Source organism: Heterocephalus glaber, unplaced genomic scaffold (genome assembly GCF_053883595.1).
Source record: "Heterocephalus glaber isolate CG9 unplaced genomic scaffold, H.glaber_assembly_v1.0 deba00001600, whole genome shotgun sequence".
Taxonomy (NCBI): domain Eukaryota; kingdom Metazoa; phylum Chordata; class Mammalia; order Rodentia; family Bathyergidae; genus Heterocephalus; species Heterocephalus glaber.
This window is the reverse complement of record NW_028258372.1, coordinates 28853154-28860110: the sequence shown is the minus strand read 5'-3', so window position 1 is coordinate 28860110 and position 6957 is coordinate 28853154. Positions and strand designations below refer to the sequence as shown.

General features: G+C 31.0%; 1 pseudogene; it reads left to right on the top strand.

The window, feature by feature from the left end:
- The first annotated feature begins 301 nt into the window (after positions 1 to 301).
- LOC147823144 (U2 spliceosomal RNA) lies at positions 302 to 430 on the top strand (annotated as a pseudogene).
- The last annotated feature ends 6527 nt before the right edge of the window (positions 431 to 6957 follow it).

Genomic DNA, 6957 nt, shown 5'->3' with positions numbered 1-6957 from the left:
GTTTTTCTGAAGCAGTAAAGTAATGTTGTTTGTTGGTTTGCTATCTTATTTTTCCTAGGCAAAACTTTAACTCGCATTGTCACAGATGGTCTCAGTTCTCAAAGCCAATGGAAAAAAACAGGAAATAACAAGCATCTGCTAATTATTTGAACTTTATGTTTTCCTCAGTCTGAAAAATTTACTGCTATCTTCATTTTTGACTCAAATACTAGAGTAAGTTAGCTCCAGCAGCTGATGGAAGTTGAAATAATATCAGCTACACTGCTCTCAAAGAATGAAGCTACTATTTATTATCATTATCATTGCTTCTTGGCCTTTTGGCTAAGATCAAGTGTATTATCATTATCACTATTATTATTATTATTGACATAAATATTATTTTGTTGCTCTTATGTTGAGCGAGATCACTTAGCCGTCCATTAGACCCTTTAATTTCAAACAAACCTTATATCTGTGTGTAGAAGGAAAACATAGCAAATCTATAAAATGCATAACTCACTGCACCCACAAATCCCTTCCTTTTTTTCTCTTCTCTTGATTTTCATTGCAGAAAATCCCCAAATATAAGCCTTGTTAGCCTGGAGTTCTGAATCCCTTTTTCTCAAATCTACTTACTATGTACCCATTTAGTGGTTGACAATTTCCCCAAAACCAGAGCTCTCTCAAAGCCACAGTGCAGACTAACATGGTGCTGGACTGTTTTTTTTTTTTTACTATGTACAGTAACATTTGGCCTTTGCAGTTTCTAATGTTTCTCCTACTCATTTGTGTGTGTGTGTGTGTGTGTGTGTGTGTGTGTCTGAGACTGGAATGAAGGCCCTGATACTCCCTAACAGGTACTTTTAATTTTTCGTCTAAATTGGATCTTTCAAGCTCATGTAGAAGAAAATCTAAACTACATTCGTCCCTTTATATCTTCCTTAGGTACTCTAAATTAAATTTATTTTTCCCTTTGCTAGAATCCTATAGCTTGTAAATTAGAGACTTTAAAAAAATAATAGATGTGATTTTTGTTCACAATTTTGTATGTCATAGCTATGTCTCTGAAATTAGTTTTCATGAGAACAGAAAATATAATAAAATTTTCATGGGCTGGAGGTTTAGCTCAGTGACGCTAGCACCTGCCTGGCAAGTGCAAGGTCCTGAGTTCAATTCCTGATTTTGTAAAAGAAAATTTTTTTTCCTTATATCCCCTTGAAGCATATATTGCAATATAAATAGCATATACTTCATAAATAGTTCTTCAATGTGTCAGTGATTGATCAAGTGTTTGTTGATTAAAGAAGCAGTTTAAATTGCTTATTTTATTATACAAGAGCATTAGATCTGGCTGTAAGGGAAGTACTGAAAACAAAGGGTCCAGATCTCTCTTATGATTGCCTTTCAGTAAAGAAAGCAGTTACTTTCAATTCAGCAATGCTTGACTCTTCTTGAGTATTCATTTTACATATCATATCCATGGACATTCTCAATTATTTCCTGAGTAGAAGAGTCAATATTTCAGGAATAAAAATTCAACACTCAATTCAAAATGCTGTTCTCACGATCTTCAGGGACTTGTCCTAGAATTTTTACATGCATACAACACATTAAAAGTGTTTGAAAGTTACACATAATAGTGACAAATTACATCACTGGGATGAACAACTTCAAGCCTCCTAAAGTCAAACATAGTCCTCTGGTTCAACAGACCAAAAACCGTGATGCAAACTTTGATACACTCTGTATCCTACTGATTGAAACTATATCTATATATCCATATTCCTAAGTCTTTTCCTGTATATAGTAATGTAAATCTTAACTTTTTTTTAGTATCACTCCTCCTGCCTTTAAGTCACCATTTTCTACTGATTCAGTGAATCTTTACAGTTGTCTGAAAAGTTCAGCACAAAGTAAAGCCAGGATAGTTACAGTGATCATGTTTCACCATTGACAATCTTGATTCAGGCACACTGTTCTCTGGGCTGCACCTCAAAATTACCTCTGTGTTTCCAAAATAAGGGCTTTGTGAGTAGATCCTATCTCTTCAATTAAAATACCCTATATTTCAGAATAATTCTATTCTGTTTTGCATACTTATTCTTCTGAATAATATTATTTTGGAATTAAACATGAAAAAATTAATATTTCACTGACTGTGGAAATTTTTCTTTTAAAGCAATTAGCAAAAAATAAAATACAAAGGGCCCAGGATTTAGCTCAGTGGTGTCAATGCCTGCCTCATAAGCACAAGGTTCTGAGTTCAATCCTGATTGCACAAAAAAAAGAAAAGAAAAAGGAAAAAAAATACAGAGAGTTCTCTGACATTTATCAATATTTTAAAGATTTCTTCATTTTTGCATAAACAAGTTTCTACATGGTACCATTTTTTAAACATAAAAGTTTTTTAAAAGGTAGGTCTTTTGGGATAAAATTCCTTATGATTTTGTTTATCTCAAAATGTTTCCATTTTACTCATATTTCAATGATATTTTTACTGGAGATTTAAATCTTGGTTGGTACATTTTCTTTTTACAAGCACTTCACAGATGCCATATTTTTATATATTTTTTCCTTAAATTCTTTTATTGGTACATTTTAGGTATACAATACATTTACATTTATCACTGGGTTCTTGTACTTTTACATGATGCATCATGGTTTTTATTTTTTCCCCATTTCCTGTCCTCCCTTCACCCCCTCCACCATTCCCTATTTACAACGATCATATTTTCGGTCTTCATTGTTTCTGATAAAATCTCCACTGTCATTTTTATTATCAGACCATATAATGAGAGGTGATTTTTCTTTACCTTCTTAGATATTTTCTTGGTTATTTTGCTGGTTTGTTTTTTGTTTTATTCTTGGCAGTTTTACTGTGATATGTAGTCATCCCTCAATACCCTTCAGTAGTTTGTACCAGGGCCCCAAAAACATCCGTGCATTTACAATGTCTGCTATGAGATGGTGCAATATTTGCATATAAGCTATGCACATCTTCCTCTATATTTAAATTATTCTGAAAATACTTATAATTACTTTGAAATGTTATATAAAATTATTATACTATATTGTTTAGTGAAAATAACAAGGAAAAAATAAAGAAGTATGTTTCTGATTGGCACAGACGCTATTTTTTTGCTAAAATAGTTTAAATCTGCAGTTGATTGAATCCAAGGATGCAGAACCTATGATTATGGAGGGCTACAGGGATTTAAATATTTTACTATGATTGAAATCATTGCTTTTATAGAATTCATAGAGTTTCTCTTTAAACTTGAAGAATTAAATGAAAACACATATTTACAGTATACACACATAAGCATTTGCATAGAAACGAAATCATATAAAATATATATATAATGCACATGTGTTTCATTTTTTTTTAATTAAAAAAAATTTGTACCTATATATTTGTATCAAAACCTTTTGGAAAAGGAGATTCAGGAAAAATAAAGTGATTTGAAATCAAACTATTATACTATAGGGAAAATTAATTTATATAACTAAATATATCTACTTATGAAGGTATAAATAATCATTAAATAATAACATCTGGTATGAATTTCACTTGTACTATTAAGTTTATTCTATAGATGTTTATAACAATGAATCTAGTAAATGTTTTCATATAAAAAAGAAAAATATTTACTCAGAACTATTTGTTATATATATAGATTTATTTTTATCTTTGAATATATATTTGTCAAGAAATTTGAAATGGCATTTTATTCTTGTGTTAAAAGTGTAGTTTTTCTATTAATACAAGAAAAAGTGCAAACTATGTAAAATCAGTATATATTCCAAAAAGAAATTAGTTTTTACATGTATATTATAGAAATGTTTTGATTTCTGCTATTTGAAAACATTATTACCATATTCAAACAGTAATTAAAGAAAATTATTGCTATCATTTCTAGATATTCATCTTATAACATTGGTTTTCAAAATAAAACACATCTCTATCCTGTATTGAAGAGTCTGTTTATGATGCACATGAAGTTTTTCAGGAAATTTCTAAATGCTCCTAAAGGAGCAAAAGCATATTTACTCTTCTCAGTGTGTCTGTTTATCAAGACCCAATCATAACCACTAACACATTTAATGTAAAATCTTTTGAGTCATTATCATCACTTGACATTTCTATATTTTATACATGTTTTATCTAAAATGGCTCACACATGATTAATGAAAAACAGGAAATCAATTTTATGAATATAAATCAGCAGGACATTACATATAACTTTAACCACAAGGTGTAACTCTTTATTTATACGGGAAAAATATCCATTTGGCTTAAAAAGGAAGAGGTGCCAGAAAATAAAAGTGTTTGTCTCTAAAGCTATCTTCTACTTCATTTGCATTTTGCAAACTTAGTAGGAAATTCATTTCTTCTCAGATGTTCTCACAATCCCTACAATCCTTTAAATTCAAGTTTATAGCTTTCCAAGAGATGTTTTCCTTTCTGAGTATTAATTTTTTTATTGTGTATTGAAAAATCAGTACACTGGAATTCAAGCAGATTATATTGGCTAACATGCAATCCACTCTGAAACCTTGGGGAAGCCTTTTAAATTTGTAGAAACTTTGTTTCTTTATGAAAAAATAATTTATCACTTTGTATGTGGAGCTTTCAAGCTCTCCTCTCCTAGTTTATGATACAATAGTAGATCATTGCAAGGTATAGTCACCACATTGCTCTGTAGAACATTAAAACAGCTTTTTTTCATACCAGTTTTTTTCATATCCAACCTTCCATATTCTCCCTCCACATTTTTCCCAGCCTGCAGTAGTCACTATTATACATTCTGATGAGAAAAGATAAAAGAGATGAAAACATTGATTATACTGATTTGATGATTACGTATAATATACATGGATTGAAATATCACACTGTACCTCATAAATATATGCAGTTATTTCTTGCTAGTATATTTTAAAAATATGTTTAGGGAGACAGAAACATTAACTACATTGAGTTGATCTTCGTACAGTGTATGCGTGTATCAAGTACACAGTACCCCATAAATTTGTACAATTTAAATTATAATTTTAAAAATTAAAATTATACTCTTAGTTTAACTTTATAACTTTTTAACTTTTTCACTGTGACCATTAGTAGGAACACATTTCACCTTCTATTTTGGATTTCAAATATCTATATGAATATACTTTTGCTTAGTTCATTGATAAAATGCTTTTATTTTAATATATTAAGACTTAATATATTATTGCAATTATTTGTAGTTTTAAAACACTTCCCCAGAAGAATGGGGCTCAGGAACTCCATTCTCTGCTCTCATGTCCCATTCTCTGGTCTTAGTACCCCTCCTCTACTATCTGTCACAAATTCTAACTCTCATTTATAAATTCTAAAGTATTTTGAGTGACAAAGTGCAATCTACAATTGATGATTACAAAATCATATAAGATCTATTACTAGTCTACAGGAGCTCAAAATCTTCAAAAGCAAAGAGAACATACACACATAATAATAAAAAAGTACCATAATAAGTACCAAATAAAAATAACTACTTTCAGTTTAGGGATTTTGCTCAGTGATGCTGAACCTACCTCGAAAGTGCAAGGTTGAGTTTGTTCTCCGGTACCAAAAAAGAAAAGAATGATTACTTTTGTATTAGTCAGTTTTCTGTTTCTATTACAATATACCTGAAGCTAGATAAAAGAATAGATGTTTATTTATTTAGCTTACGGTTTGGAAATCTAAAACCACAGCCACTGTCTGCTGCACTCTAATGAAGACTCTGTGGCTATGTCATATCATCCTGTTGCATCCTGTTGGGAACATTGCACGTGTTTGTGAGAGTTTACATGAATACATAGGAAACCATAAATCAAGAAGTAGCCAGTCTTGCTGTTTTATAACAATCCTCTCCTGAGAACTAACCAGAGTCATATGAGAACTAAATTAGTTTCTTCCTAGGGCAAAGGTCCTCCTGTCCAGTTTCCTTTCACTAGGATCTATCTCTTAAAGGCTCCACCTTCTAATAATACTGCCACATTAAGAACCAAATTTCCAACATATACATTCTTAGGGGACACACTCAAAAAATAATCAAACCATAGCAACTTATAAGAGTCAATCTAAAGAACACATTTTTTCCAATTATATTGTAGTGTAATAACTGTAAAGTACAATATGTAGAATAATACATTTTGTTTCTGTTTTTATATTTATTCTGGAGTCTATATTGTATTCATCTCTGATGGATGGCATTTTTTAAACAACCAGTTCCAATACTGAGTTTATTTATTTTTTCAGAAGCCATTATTAGCCATCATGTTACAGCAAGTTTCTTTACCTTTTATCTTCTAATTTTGACAACATGACAAGATTTTGATGAATGTTTCACCTTTATCAAAAGGGAAAAAGATCTCACAGCTTTCAAATAGTTCCACAGCATATACACAAGTATTATTCCTCTAGGAATAAAGCCTTCCAATCCTGTGATCATAGATACACAAGCAATGAATGCAGAAAATCTGCTGTGTGTTGTTGAAGTGTGTAAAGATGCATAAACTATTTGGAAGCAGTCAGGCAAAGCAAAAAACTGTTTTTCCACTATAACTAATTCAAGCCATTGTTGCCTTTGTTGTTGGATAGATGTGCTATTAAAATAGTCAGCAAAATATGAACATACACATGCACACACATACCCACATGTGTACATGTGTACATATATGTGTATATGTGTATGTATGTGTGGGTAGGTCCATATCCCATGTACTGAAGCTAGATTATAATGGTTTACTTGAAATAACTATAAGTTTTAATTTCACCTCTGAAACAAGTACCAACAGAATTTTACAGGCTGTGTCTATATTACTAATCTTGAAGAATATTAGTTAATGTAGCAGTTGCTATACTTTGAATCTGTGTCCTTCCAAAAGTTCAAATGGTAAAGGCTTGTTACCCAGGATTATTTTATTAGGAGGTGGTAAAAACTTTGAGAGATG